Source organism: Zingiber officinale, chromosome 1A (genome assembly GCF_018446385.1).
Source record: "Zingiber officinale cultivar Zhangliang chromosome 1A, Zo_v1.1, whole genome shotgun sequence".
Lineage (NCBI taxonomy): Eukaryota > Viridiplantae > Streptophyta > Magnoliopsida > Zingiberales > Zingiberaceae > Zingiber > Zingiber officinale.
Window position 1 is genome coordinate 48912491 of NC_055987.1, and position 16128 is coordinate 48928618.

General features: G+C 42.6%; 2 long non-coding RNA genes across 4 annotated transcripts; both read right to left on the reverse strand.

Moving 5' to 3' along the window:
• Window positions 1–2372: 2372 nt before the first annotated feature.
• LOC122003100 lies at window positions 2373–3803 on the reverse strand. Of its 2 annotated transcripts, XR_006117783.1 has the most exons (4): window positions 3382–3803; window positions 3173–3276; window positions 2779–3055; window positions 2373–2433 (listed from the first exon to the last, which is right to left on the reverse strand). It is a non-coding gene; the product is annotated as an uncharacterized LOC122003100 (long non-coding RNA). The 2 variants fall into 2 exon arrangements; XR_006117777.1 differs by lacking the exon at window positions 2373–2433 and having other exon boundaries at window positions 2672–3055.
• Window positions 3804–9967: 6164 nt separating this feature from the next.
• LOC122003116 lies at window positions 9968–11345 on the reverse strand. 2 transcript variants are annotated; one of them, XR_006117798.1, is made up of 4 exons: window positions 10977–11345; window positions 10768–10871; window positions 10374–10650; window positions 9968–10028 (listed from the first exon to the last, which is right to left on the reverse strand). It is a non-coding gene; the product is annotated as an uncharacterized LOC122003116 (long non-coding RNA). The 2 variants fall into 2 exon arrangements; XR_006117793.1 differs by lacking the exon at window positions 9968–10028 and having other exon boundaries at window positions 10267–10650.
• Window positions 11346–16128: the final 4783 nt, after the last annotated feature.

Consider the following 16128-nt stretch of genomic DNA (forward strand, 5'->3'; position numbering starts at 1 on the left):
GGCATGCAACTTTTAAATCAGAAAGGTATGTGTTGTGCGCAAAGGATGTCCATATATCTCCACAATGACATAATATTATCCACTTTAGGCCTAGACCCTCATGACTTTGCTCTTGGGCTCTCCTCAAAAGGCCTCATGCCAATGGAGATATCGTGCATCCTTTTAAACCCATGATCTTTACCAAATCATTCCAATGTGAGACTTTGATTGAACCCCAACAATCCTCCCCTCAAATGAAGGACCACAATTATTCTCATGTTCTCAGCCTCCCCACGAGCATCTGGTCACCCTGACTTGCTCTGCGTCTCCTCGCAAGAATCCGCACCCGATCACCATGACCTACTTCTGGCCTCCCTACGAGCATCCGGTCACCCTGACATACTCATCTCCCTGCAAGTATCCGATCAACTTGACCTACTCCCGGCCTCCTTGCGAGCATCCGGTTACCCTGACCTACCCGTCTCCCTACAAGTATCCGGTCACCTTGACCTGCTCCAGGCCTCCCCGTAAGCATAAGTCATCCTGACCTGCTCTAAGCCCCCATGAGTATCTGGTCACCCTAACCTACTTCAGGCCTTTCCCACAAGCATCCGGTCATCCTGATCTACTCTAAGCCTCCCCACGAGCATTTGGTCACTTTGATCTACTTCAGGCCTCCCTGCGAGCATTTGGTCACCCTGACCTACTTACCTTCTCACAAGTGTCGCGCCCCAGGTAGTCCCTGTCCGAAGAAATTTCGGCAGCATCTCCCCTGTACGGCGGACAATATGAAGCTCAGTATACATATATCTCCATACCTCGGCCACACACGGCCGGAATAATACAATACAAAAGAACAAGCCACGCAGTTTATATCAACATTCCACATAATTCAACATATAATCAATCAACGCAGTTTAATAAGGAAAGACGATATAAAAATCTCGAAGATATATGTAAACAGCCTACTCCACTACAACGAAGAAACAAATCCACGAAGTAATAGAAATACGACCGCAGCGGAAAACAAAAGTGGCAAACCCGAATGTTCAATGTAAAGTCCACAATACAAACCCACAATACAAGTATATAAGATGCAAAAGCAAAATATAATCCAACAAAGAAAATCCTCGCGATAACGGGGCTAGCGACTGGAATATCTCCCGACGACCTCAACCTGAAAAATAGTAACAACGGGGTGAGTTCAAAGAACTCAGCAGGTAATCCAATAGATATGTACAGCAACATATAACTACCAAGAATATCCTAAGGTACAGTCTCCTAAACCATAGGACCTACAGTACAGTCTCCTAACAATATAACAGTATGCATAGCTGAATAAACTGTAATAAGTAACAGTAAGCATGTAATACAGTCTATAGAAGAATAATAAGAAATGCATAACTGAAATAAACTGTACTCACCTGCGAGGCTTAGGCGAATGACTGTGGACATACACAGATAAAGATAGTCGAACAAATACGCATGTATCCTGTATGCATGTCAATCATATGCAGTCACCAAGTGCATCATCCAATATGCAACAATCACAATAAATGCAATCTGTGCATATGATGCAATATGACATGGTCACCCCTGACGCCAGTCAGCATCTCACACACAATGGTGAGACCGCGTGGGTAGGGCTGTGACACCGTGCCCTCTGCTGTCACTACCCCTGAAGAGTGACCGAGTGGACGGGATGCTGTCGGAGTACACCTATCCTCCTACCTCAAACATAGTGAGGGAGCGCAATGCTCTCAACTCCCGGTACGCGATGACGGGGAGGGATCCCGGCTGCAACCCCGCTGTGTCGTGCTACCCATGAGCACCCCGGCGGTGCACCACCGAGCAACCTGCCATACACACCCTGAGTGCTGTGCCACTACCCATGCAGTAGACACGTTGTGTGCAGGCCCTCATGTAGCCGGCCGACGAGCTCAACAATAATGGAGTCGTCAATCGCCCAGCATGCAATCATGCAGGATGGTGCATGATGCTACAGTATGTCATACCTGAACATAGCCTCCTCCATATATGTGTGTGTCCAAAAGGTAAACGCATATATATATAACCATGATAAAAACAGCATAAATCCAAAGACATCACATATAACAATGATGTAAGTAACATGAATCCAAGAGCATGTATCACACATGTAAGCAACCAATCCAGTAGAGTAGAGCACTATAGATATGCATCTCAATGAACATATATACACATGGCAAGAGGTAAATATCCAATCCTGAAGTAAAGCAACTAACAGATGAAGCATGCGATAGGTATCAACTAGCTAAGACCAGGGAAGAAATAAATCTACCACCTATCACTAGTAAGTATATATAAACTATACATATCATAAGACAGTATCAACAGATAAGTCAAAGGGTACCCGCCTCAAATAGAAGGTACAATCCAAATCCGAAGTCGAGACGCCTATCTCGAATCAGAGTCCTGTGTCAAACAATATATATATTTTATTTAGCTAAATCCAAATGAAATAGCTAAATAAAATTCTCAAAACTAAATTAGGGCAAAACCCTAATCACCACAACCTTATCCTATCTAATTAAATCTAACGGTCAATTAGGATTAGTTATCTAATCCCTAATCTCCCATTAGATTAGAAATCCAACGGTTGACTAGGGTTAATTACCTTAACCCTAATCATTCTATTAAACTAATTCTAAACTAAATAATTCTACACATAAACAACTAAGTATAACCCTAATTCCAATCTACATCTGTTCATGAAATCAAATCATATCTAAAACAAAGAACAAAACCTATACACCTTACCTTGATCAAGCTGCTGTAGATTGCTGAAACCAAGCAATCTGCTAAATGAGGTTGCTGCCAAAACTAGAAATGCTGCAGGACACCAAAATTACCTTCACAAATCCTCACTGGATTCACCTCACTGGATAGGTTGCTGCCGAACGTGAGATGAGTAGCTATGGAACAAGGTACACCATAAACAGAACAGCAAGGTGCTTGATTCCACTCCACAATTTGAATCAAGAAGGAATCAAGCAGTAAGACTACTGATCAAGCATCAACCCCTCTAGTCTTTGCCCTACAGCCCAAACACAACTCACTAATCAGAACAAAACTCCACCTCATCTCATTGGATCGGATCAAGTGAAGAGATCAAACAATGGAAATCACAGATCAAACAACACCTTAATCTTACCTCAATCGATCGTCTCCAAAAGGTGTTGCTCGATTAGATTCTGCACACCAGGGACTTCTCTAACCTTCAATCAACAAGAACAAGGAAGAAATCCATGACCTAACCTGAGATCGCCAACCATCAGCAAGAAGGCGAGCAAGAACCGGAGAAGAAGACTCGAACTAGGGCACAAATCAAAGAAATAGAAGGAATAAGGTTCGATGGCTTACCCTTGAAGCCCTAATTGCTCTTCCACATTGGCGACCGAGTGGATCTCGCTCGATTCAATGGCCTCAGTGATCGGCGCAAGAAGACGCGCATGTCTGCAGCCCGGAGATGAAAGGCGTCGGCCGGATCTGCGCTCAATCCAGCAGCTTCCTCCTCAAGTGACACCAACGATCGCCGGAGCTGGAGCCCTAATCCTGTCGGCGTCGGCGTCGACTGTCCGCAAAAGAGAACAGAGAGAAGGGAGAGAGAGAGAGAAAGGGCTTCGGCTAGATCCGAAGGGGTCTCGGCCGACGGTTGGACAACCGGCACAGGCGGCTGTGATCGGTGACGAGCGGAGGCGATCGGGAAGAAGAGAGGGGAGATCGGGGAAGGAGATCGGAAATTCGCGTCGGCAGAGAGGGTAAAGGTCGAGTTGGGATCGGCGTTTGGGAAGAAAAGAAATAAGAAAAGGGAATTTATATAATTAAACATTTCCTCTCTTAAATAGGTCTCCCAAATAGGCTTTATCCGAACCCAAAATTGATCCCCTCAAAACCCTCCGTACGAGCTCCGAAAAATTCCCAGAAAATTTCTAAAAATTCCGGAAAAATTCTATAAGGCTATTTCTGAAATAACCCTATGTATTTAAATTTCCTGAGATCTTACATCCTCCCCTACTAATAAAAATTTGGTCCCCAAATTTCGCTATAACCAACAGCAACCACTAGAATATAACCAACCAATATAAATGCTGAACGAAACTCTAACCCACATACCTCAAGTAAAAAGATGAGGGTATCGAGCTCGGATCGTATCCTCCAGCTCCCAAGTAGCCTCCTCGTCAGAATGATGCTGCCATCCGACTTTAACCAGCCGGACAATCTTGTTCCGTAGCTGACGCTCTCTGTGGTCCAGAATCCGCACCGGAACCTCCTCGTAAGTAACATCAGGCTGAATAGGAACAGATATATCTGACAGAACATGTGCCGGATCGGGTACGTATCTCCTCAGCATAGATACATGGAATACATCGTGAATGCCAGCTAGAGATGGTGGTAGCGCCAGACGGTAAGCTACTGCTCCAATCCTCTCCAAGATCTGGAATGGTCCAATATATCGGGGAGCTAGCTTACCTCGGAGACCAAATCTCTTCACCCCTTTCGTGGGTGAAACTCTAAGAAATACATGATCACCGATGGAGAACTCCAGGGGTCTCCGTCTCTGATCAGCATAACTCTTCTGACGGTCCTGAGCCTCTGACATCCTCCGTCTGATAGTGCGAACTAACTCTGCATCCTGCTGAGCTCTCTGAGGTCCTATCAGCTGGGCCTCCCCAACCTCTTCCCAGAGGATGGGTGTACGACAAGGCCTACCATACAACGCCTCAAACAGTGCCATCTGGATAGTCGAATGATAGCTGTTGTTGTACGCGAACTCCACTAATGGCAGGTGGTCCTCCCAACTGCCTCCGAAGTCCATGACACAAGACCTCATCAAGTCCTCCAATGTCTGAATAGTCCGCTCTGACTGCCCATCTGTCTGCGGATGGAATGCCGTACTGAAACGAAGCTGTGTGCCCAAGGCCTGCTGCAGACTCTGCCAGAATCGGGACGTGAACCGTGGGTCTCTATCAGATATGATGCTCAACGGAACTCCATGCAATCTGATAATCTCTCGACAGTATAACTCAGCTAATCGATCCAGAGAATCAGTCTTCCGGATCGCTAAAAAGTGTGCGGATTTGGTTAATCGGTCAACGATTACCCAAATCGCATCCTGACCTCGTCGAGTCCTAGGCAATCCTACCACAAAATCCATAGTAATGTGCTCCCACTTCCACTCGGGAATAGGGATCCTCTGAAGTAATCCAGCAGGTCTCTGGTGCTCAGCCTTCACCTGCTGACAGACAAGACATCTGGCTACAAACTCCGCGATGTCTTCTTCATACCGTTCCACCAATAGGAACGCCTCAAATCACGATACATACGGGTCCCACCTGGGTGGATAGCAAATCTAGAACGATGAGCCTCTTGAAGTAACTCCTCCATGACCGGGTGAGACTGAGGTACACATAATCTGCCTCGGAAATAAACAATCCCCTCATCGTCTCGTGTAAACTCAGTCTGCTGTCCGGATAAACTGTAAATGCTGATCTCCGGCCTGGGCCTCTCGAATCCTCATCCTGATCGACGACTGAGCAACCATGGTAACAAGAATACCCTGCTCTGTCCGTCCCTGCTCCTCAAGGCCCAACTCGGCGAATCCCTGAATCAAGTCCGTGACTGTAACTCGATGACAAGCTAAAGTCCCTCTGGACTTTCTGCTCAGTGCATCAGCAACCACATTAGCTTTACCCGGATGGTAGCTAATAGTACAATCACAATCCTTCAGGAACTCCATCCATCTCCTCTGTCGGAGATTGAGTTCCTTTTGTGTGAAAATATATTTGAGACTCTTATGATCAGTAAGAATCTCAAAAGTAATACCATAAAGATGATGTCGCCAAATCTTCAAAGCAAAGATAATAGCGGCTAGCTCTAAATCATGTACTGGGTAGTTCTTCTCATGCTCCTTCAACTAACGAGAAGCATAGGAGACTACTCTACTGTGCTGCATCAAAACAGCACCCAAGCCCTGAAGAGATGCGTCTGTGTAAAGTACGAATTCGTCATCACCAGAAGGTAAAACCAAAACTGGTGCTGATACCAATCTCCGCTTCAGCTCCTGGAAGCTGGTCTCACAAGCCTCTAACCACGTGAACTTCACGCCTTTCCTAGTCAGACGTGTCAATGGCATAGCAATGCTGGAGAAACCCTCAACGAATCGTCGGTAATATCCAGCCAAGCCCAAGAAACTACGGATCTCCTGGACTGACTTCGGCTGCTCCCAGCTAGTGATAGCCTCGATCTTCTGAGGATCTACAAAAATACCTCGGCTAGACACCACATGTCCCAGAAAACCAACTGAGGATAGCCAAAATGCACATTTGCTGAACTTCGCATACAGATGATGCCGTCGAAGAGTCTCCAAGACTATGCGAAGGTGCTGCGCATGTTCCTCCTCGGAACGCGAATAGATCAATATGTCATCGATAAATACAATAACAAACTGATCTAAGTACTCCAGAAAGATACGGTTCATCAGATCCATGAATACTGCAGGAGCATTGGTAAGCCCAAATGACATTACCAAAAACTCATAATGTCCGTATCTGGTGCGGAATGCTATCTTCTGAATATCAGAATCTCTGACTCTCAGCTGGTGATATCCAGACCGCAGATCAATCTTGGAATACACTGATGTATCTCTAAGCTGATCAAATAAATCCTCAATCCGTGGCAAGGGGTACTTATTTCTGATAGTCACTGCATTCAGCTGCCTGTAATCGATGCGCAACCTCAGAGTACCATCCTTCTTCTTGACGAATAGTACTGGAGAACACTAAGGTGGAATACCGTGGGGTTCTCCACAAGGATACCGGAATGCTCCTGCCCGTGCATGCCATATGCAGCTGCTACAGGGGCAGTTGTCCTCTGCTGACGATGCGAAGATTAGCCTTTCGGCCCGCCTCGCTAAGTCCCGGACTGACCAAACTGTCCTCCCGGGATAGAGATCCCAGATGCTGTATGCTGAGCCTTCAGCGAACAATCTCGGCTCAAGTGCCCAGGCAGTTTGCAATAATAGCAAACTGACTGTCCCAAGGCGCACGCAGAGGTGATGTGATCTCGGGATCCGCATCTGGTGCAGTAAGAGTCACCAGTGGACTGTTTCCGCTTCTGCTGAGCAGAGCGGGAACGTCCTGATCGTCCTGACTTCTGGCGTCGGTCAGATGACCCAGAAGTACCCTGACCCGTCTGAGTGCGACTGCTCTGCTGCTGTCCAGTAGTCTGTGGCTGCTGGATCTGTCCCGCAGTCCGATCAGTCTGCTTCCTCTTCTTATCAGCATTTACTCTCTGATGAGTAGACTCAATCATGAGAGCTCTATCCAGTGTCTCGGTGTATGATGAAGTACCAAAACCAGACATCTTCAGCTGAAGATGCCCGTCCAGTCCCTGGACAAACTGAAGCATACGAGATCTGTCATCAGCAACTAACTCAGGACAGAATCTGGCCAACCGATTAAATTCAGCATTATATTCCATCACTGAGCGGTTATTCTGCCGCAGACTAAGAAAATCCTGCCGTAGAGTCATCTGATATGCTCGGGGAAAATACTGACTCTCGAATGCCTCCCTAAATCTCGTCCAGGTAATATGCTGATCGCCTATGATGGAGCGCTGTGTGTCCCACAATATCTCTGCCTCATCTCGTAGCTCAAGTACGCCGTAATAGGCACGACTGGAGGGGGTGCCGGATATACTAAAGGTGATACCACTAGTGGTATAGTCGAGGTATGTACCTCTGAAGTCGGAATCGTCGGGATATAATAATCCGACGTGCCGATAATATCCTGACGAGTCTGTCCCTGACGGACAGGCTCGACCATAGCAAATCTCTCTGGAGACTCTGTCTCCGGAGAATCTATCGGCATCTTACGTGGACGACCACGTCTCGATACCGGAACACGTGTATGTGTCATATCTACAACAAAATGTTACCTAGATATCTCTACAGGTATAAAAACTATAAAATTACCTAAATTACCTATTTGCCGTCTGGAGATATCCTATCGCTGCTTAGCCCCAAATAGAACCTCGTCAAAATACCTCGGAATTTCGAAACGAGAAAATCGACGGAAATCCGGACAAATCCGAAAATACCGAGAAAGGCTCATGAAAGTAGGCATCGTAAATCCGAAACTCGACAAGTAAGTATCGCAAAACTTTACTCTGATACCAAATAAATTGGTATCAGATAAAAAGAAAATACAGAGTATCGTAACTCATGCTCTGATACTAAATAAATTGGTATCAGATAAAAAGAAACTACAGAGCATCGTAACCCATGCTCTGATACCAAAAATTGTCGCGCCCCAGGTAGTCCCTGTCCGAAGAAATTTCGGCAGCATCTCCCCTGTACGGCGGACAATATGAAGCTCAGTATACATATATCTCCATACCTCGGCCACACACGGCCGGAATAATACAATACAAAAGAACAAGCCACGCAGTTTATATCAACATTCCACATAATTCAACATATAATCAATCCACGCAGTTTAATAAGGAAAGACGATATAAAAATCTCGAAGATATATGTAAACAGCCTACTCCACTACAACGAAGAAACAAATCCACGAAGTAATAGAAATACGACCGCAGCGGAAAACAAAAGTGGCAAACCCGAATGTTCAATGTAAAGTCCACAATACAAACCCACAATACAAGTATATAAGATGCAAAAGCAAAATATAATCCAACAAAGAAAATCCTCGCGATAACGGGGCTAGCGACTGGAATATCTCCCGACGACCTCAACCTGAAAAATAGTAACAACGGGGTGAATCCAATAGATATGTACAGTAACATATAACTACCAAGAATATCCTAAGGTACAGTCTCCTAACATAGGACCTACAGTACAGTCTCCTAACAATATAACAGGTATGCATAACTGAATAAACTGTAGTAACTAACGCATGTAATACAGTTTACTACAAGAATAATAAGAAATGCATACTGAAATAAACAGTACTCACCTGCGAGGCTTGGGCGAATGACTGTGGACGTACACAGATAAAGATAGTCAGAACAAATACGCATGTATCCTGTATGCATGTCAATCATATGCAGTCACCCAAGTGCATCATCCAATATGCAACAATCACAATAAATGCAATCTGTGCATATGATGCAATATGACATGGTCACCCCTGTCAACCAGTCAGCCATCTCACACACAATGGTGAGACCGAGTGGGTAGGGCTGTGACACCGTGCACTCTGCCATCACTGCCCCTGAAGAGTGACCGAGTGGACGGGATGCTGTCGGAGTACACCTATCCTCCTACCTCAAACATAGTGAGGGAGCGCAATGCTCTCAACTCCCGGTACGCGATGACGGGGAGGGATCACGGCTGCAACCCCGCTGTATCGTGCTACCCATGAGCACCCCGGCGGTGCACCACCGAGCAACCCGCCATACACACCCTAAGTGTTGTGCCACTACCCATGTAGTGAAACACGTTGTGTGCAGGCCTATGTAGCCGGCCGACGAGCTCAACAATAATGGAGACGTCAATCGCCCAGCATGCAATCATGCAGGATGGTGCATGATGCTACAGTATGTCATACCTGAACATAGCCTCCTCCATATATGTGTGTGTCCAAAAGGTAAACGCATATATATATAACCATGATAAAAACAGCATAATCCAAAGACATCACATATAACAATGATGTAAGTAACATGAATCCAAGAGCATGTATCACACATGTAAGCAACCAATCCAGTAGAGTAGAGCACTATAGATATGCATCTCAATGAACATATATACACATGGCAAGAGGTAAATATCCAATCCTGAAGTAAAGCAACTAACAGATGAAGCATGCGATAGGTATCAACTAGCTAAGACCAGGGAAGAAATAAATCTACCACCTATCACTAGTAAGTATATATAAACTATACATATCATAAGACAGTATCAACAGATAAGTCAAAGGGTACCCGCCTCAAATAGAAGGTACAATCCAAATCCGAAGTCGAGACGCCTATCTCGAATCAGAGTCCTGTGTCAAACAATATATATATTTTATTTAGCTAAATCCAAATGAAATAGCTAAATAAAATTCTCAAAACTAAATTAGGGCAAAACCCTAATCACCACAACCTTATCCTATCTAATTAAATCTAACGGTCAATTAGGATTAGTTATCTAATCCCTAATCTCCCATTAGATTAGAAATCCAACGGTTGACTAGGGTTAATTACCTTAACCCTAATCATTCTATTAAACTAATTCTAAACTAAATAATTCTACACATAAACAACTAAGTATAACCCTAATTCCAATCTACATCTGTTCATGAAATCAAATCATATCTAAAACAAAGAACAAAACCTATACACCTTACCTTGATCAAGCTGCTGTAGATTGCTGAAACCAAGCAATCTGCTAAATGAGGTTGCTGCCAAAACTAGAAATGCTGCAGGACACCAAAATTACCTTCACAAATCCTCACTGGATTCACCTCACTGGATAGGTTGCTGCCGAACGTGAGATAAGTAGCTATGGAACAAGGTACACCATAAACAGAACAGCAAGGTGCTTGATTCCACTCCACAATTCGAATCAAGAAGGAATCAAGCAGTAAGACTACTGATCAAGCATCAACCCCTCTAGTCTTTGCCCTACAGCCCAAACACAACTCACTAATCAGAACAAAACTCCACCTCATCTCATTGGATCGGATCAAGTGAAGAGATCAAACAATGGAAATCACAGATCAAACAACACCTTAATCTTACCTCAATCGATCGTCTCCAAAAGGTGTTGCTCGATTAGATTCTGCACACCAGGGACTTCTCTAACCTTCAATCAACAAGAACAAGGAAGAAATCCATGACCTAACCTGAGATCGCCAACCATCAGCAAGAAGGCGAGCAAGAACCGGAGAAGAAGACTCGAACTAGGGCACAAATCAAAGAAATAGAAGGAATAAGGTTCGATGGCTTACCCTTGAAGCCCTAATTGCTCTTCCACATTGGCGACCGAGTGGATCTCGCTCGATTCAATGGCCTCAGTGATCGGCGCAAGAAGACGCGCATGTCTGCAGCCCGGAGATGAAAGGCGTCGGCCGGATCTGCGCTCAATCCAGCAGCTTCCTCCTCAAGTGACACCAACGATCGCCGGAGCTGGAGCCCTAATCCTGTCGGCGTCGGCGTCGACTGTCCGCAAAAGAGAACAGAGAGAAGGGAGAGAGAGAGAGAAAGGGCTTCGGCTAGATCCGAAGGGGTCTCGGCCGACGGTTGGACAACCGGCACAGGCGGCTGTGATCGGTGACGAGCGGAGGCGATCGGGAAGAAGAGAGGGGAGATCGGGGAAGGAGATCAGAAATTCGCGTCGGCAGAGAGGGTAAAGGTCGAGTTGGGATCGGCGTTTGGGAAGAAAAGAAATAAGAAAAGGGAATTTATATAATTAAACATTTCCTCTCTTAAATAGGTCTCCCAAATAGGCTTTATCCGAACCCAAAATTGATCCCCTCAAAACCCTCCGTACGAGCTCCGAAAAATTCCCAGAAAATTTCTAAAAATTCCGGAAAAATTCTATAAGGCTATTTCTGAAATAACCCTATGTATTTAAATTTCCTGAGATCTTACAACAAGTATCTGGTCACTCTGACCTGCTCCGGGCCTCCCTACATGCATCCAGTCATCCTGACCTATTCCGAGCCTCCCCGAAAATATTCGATCACCCTGACCTGCTTCGGGGCTTTTCTTACAAGCATTCGGTCATCCTGACCTGCTTCAAGGCCTTTTCCACAAGCATCTGGTCATCCTGACCTGCTTCGGGGCCTCCTTACGAGCATCCGGTCAACCTGACTTACCCCGGGCCTACCCTTAATTTCATTCAAGGCCACCCCACATTGCATCTGGTCTAGACCATAACTCTGATACCATTTGTTTTGCCCAAAGAATGTTCACATATATCCAAAATGACATGATATTGCCCACTTTTGGCCTAGGCTCTCATAACTTTGCTCTTGAGCTCTCCCCAAAAGGTCTCATGCCAATGGAGATATCATGCATCCTTTTGAACCCATGATCTTTACCAAATCTTTCCAATATGAGACTTTGATTGAACCACAACAGTATGGTTTTTGGATTACCTAAAATTAGTTCTCTTGGTTTATGCGAAGGATGTATTTATGGAAAACAAATAAGGAAGTCTTTTCCAAGTGGGCAATCATAGAGAGCTTCAGAATGTCTTGAGCTAATTCATGCTGATTTATGTGGTCCTATAAGAACTACATCGTTTGGTGGAAGTAAATATTTTTTAATGTTTACTGATGATTTTAGTCGTATGAGTTGGGTATATTTTCTAGCAGACAAGTCAGAGACTTTTAAAAGTTTTAGAAAATTCAAGGCACTTATGGAAAATCAGAATGGTACTTTTATAAAGACTCTTCGTACAGATCGAGGAGGTGAGTTCTTATATAAAGAATTTAGTAAATTTTATAAAGAACATGACATTCATAGGGAATTAATAACGCCTTATACACCGGAGCAAAATGGTGTCACCGAACAAAAAAATCGAACCGTTGTAGAAATGGCTAAACGTTTGCTGAATATCATAGGACTTCCAAAATTTTCTGGGCTGAAGTAGTGGCCACATCAGTTTACTTGCTGAATATTTCTCCAACAAGGGTCGTTTTAAATCAAATTCCATATAAAGCATGGCGGGGTAAAAAACCATCGGTAAATCACTTAAGAATTTTTGGTTGTATTGCATATGCTTTGATTAACTCTCAATTTCATCATAAACTTGAGAAGAAATCTGAAAAATGCATATTTGTTGGATATTGCAATCAATCAAAAGAATATTGGTTGTATAATCCTCTTACTGACAAATTAATTATAAGGACAGATGTAAATTTTGATGAAAATTCAAGGTAGAATTGGAATACACAAGGTGAAGAGACTCAAATTCACATCCCAATGGAGAACAGAACTCCAACAATAGAAGGTATTGAATCATCTCCTTTGGGATCACCAGCTCCCTCACCATCAAATTTAAGAAATAGCAGTTCATCCTCCTTACAAGAATCTTCTAATGAAGCACCTCCAGCAAAGGTTAGATCTTTAAGAGAAATATATGAGTTAAGTCAATTTGCTCTTTTTGTTATAGATACTATAACCTGTAACACCCCACCCTCCACTCTACTAGTTTGTGAGGGTGGGACGTTACTGTACTATTAACTTTTCTTAACTAGTGTTGCTCACATGTTCATAGTTATACTTATAACTCTTTAGAACTCGAAACATGCAATAAGTAACAGCTGAAAACATAAATAACTCACATAATACATTCTACTCAATTATTTATTCTCAACTAAAACTATATATATTAATCTGAACATGCATGCAACAATAATACAACTCAGATAGTGGAACTAATGTGCATAGCAAATAAAAGGAAGAATTCTAAAACTTAAAATATTCAATGGACAAATCCAGCAACATGAAAGAATAATTCCAACAGTCTAAATACAAAATCTTAATGAATTCTTAAGCAAAATCCCAAGGCTTCCATAGTCCAGACATCACACATCCATCCACACCTCCTTGTCGCCTTCCTTCTCTATAGCTTTCCTTTCCCTTTATCTGTAGTAAGAGGAAAATGCAACTATAAGAAGAATGCTTAGTAAGCGCTATCTAACTCACAAAACTCGGATATGAATATGAACAGGAAGAAATCTAAGAACTGAATGCTTAAAAGAAACACTACTCATGCTCATCTAATAGCACATAACAATAAGGAATCAAACATCCTGAAATGCTAAACATGTAAAGCTACTCATGCTCATCTAATAGCAATAAGAAAAATCTAAACATATAAGAATAAAAGAACTAAGCTTGCTAATTTTTTTAAACTTATGTGGAGCTTATTACATTTGTTCAAAAACTTATACTTTTATACTTCAAAATAATAATCTCTTGGGCCCAAGCTCAGTATCATTGCGTGCTCCCTAATAGAAACTGAGGTAGCGAGCCACCAGTTCTACGAGGGTAAAGACCTTGGTCTTACCAGGGCCAAGACCTCAGAACCGATCACCTGGATTTGTTTAACGACAACCTCAGAAGTCGGGTACTAGCCTTTTCAAATAAATACTTGTTCTTGTTAATACTTCTAATAAAATAATGCCTCATACAAAACTGCAATGCTTAAACAAATCTAAACTGCAGTGCTAAAACAAATCTAAAACTGCAGTGCTTGAACGAATTTAAAACATGCAGTGCTTAAACAAATTTTAAAACTAAAATGCTTGAATAAGATCTTAGACTGCAGTGCTCGGTTAAAAGATCTAAAACTGCAGTGCTTGAACAAAAATCTAACTGAAATGCTTGAATAAATTAGTAAAGAATCTACACTGCACATTAAAAACAAAATGACCAAAAGTCTAACAGCATGGTTAACACACAAGTCATTCCTACTCAAGAGTTCCACGGAAAAAAAAAAATCAAAGTTGCACATCTAATTATTCTACCAATGATCTAACTGGATCTTTCCACAACTAAACTTATTCATACCCATTGCAACACAAACCGAAAACATAACCATCCTCTTGTTCAGTACCACGGTAAGGAAAACAAAAGGGACTGAATTGCTACACATAGACATTCTTTGTAGTGACCACAAAACCGAAACCTACATGCTCAAACAACTAAACCCTTTCATATTCATGGCCTAGTAGCAACAAAATCCGAAACCTGTAAAACTCCATATTTAACTGATCATGCTCATTAAAAATCTCAACAGAAAAATCTACATAAAAATCTAAATTTCTAATTATAAGGGAAAAGCAAATCTCGGATCTACTCTAAATTCCCTAGCAACCACAATCCTTTACAGCATATGCCGAAAGCCAAAGAAAACTAAATCCCTAGCAATCCACAATTCTTTATAGCATATTTCGAAAACCAAAAGAAACACTAAATCAAAGCTCAAAACTATCCTTACCGCAGGTGAGTACACTTACCTTTGCGTTCTTGGACTCACCACCGAAGAAGAAGGCTTCTAGGGTTTCGGAGAACTTGAAAATCCAACCTTTCCTTCGTGCCTACGGATTCCCTCGACGAGAATGTCTCTATTCCGTGAAGAGCTCACGGGATTTGCCCTTCGCCGGCCGCCGGAGATGAACCTTAGCTTCCTCTTCGGTTCCACCCAAGCAGAGATGTCGTCGCACACGAGATAGAGAAGAGAAAGGGTTTAGGTCACGGGCAATTAAAAACCTAAGCTCCTCTCTTGTCTCCCTTTATAATACCTAGATATTTCTGTTATCTATTACTGCTTAAATTAATTTCGCCCTCTCTTTGATCAGCACGACCTTGCTGGGTTCCTGGTCATCCAAAACAACTTAAGGCTTTGCTTAACCAGAGGTCTCCGGTTCGAACCTCGGCTAACCTCTTTATTTTTTTTGTAACTTGTTTCTTTTGGTAAAAATATCAAACGAACTCTAAAAATTACATAAAAATACTCTAAAAATTCCTAAAAATCTCTAGAATATTTCTAAAGCATTTATAAATATTTATAAGTACTATTAGGACTCGAAATGAGGAAATTTGAGTTGTTACATAACCTTTGAAGAAGTAGTAACAAAAGAGGAATGGAGGAATGCAATGAAAGGAGAGTTAATTACAATCCATAAAAATGAAACATGGGAGATGGTAGATCTACCCGAAGGAAAGAATGTGATTGGTCTCAAGTGGGTGTTTAAAACAAAATATCATGTCGATGGAATCATTCAGAAACACAAAGCTCGACTTGTTGCAAAAGGGTATTCGCAACAACAACGTATTGATTTCGAAGAAACTTTTTCTCCAGTTGCTAGATTTGAAACTGTGAGAATTATCCTAGCATTAGCTACATAATTGCATTAGCCTGTTTATCAATTTGATGTTAAATCTGTTAGGATATATACTAAAAGCCTAGCTTTTGGTATAAATATTTATCTAGAAATAAGAATCACATTGGTCAAATATCTACATTTATGATAAATGTAGTTGTTCAATTAATTTATATTGTAGATAACATGATGTATGGTGTCACACACAGAAGATCATGTTATCAGTTCTTTATAAATTATAAACAGTTGCTCACGACTAAGA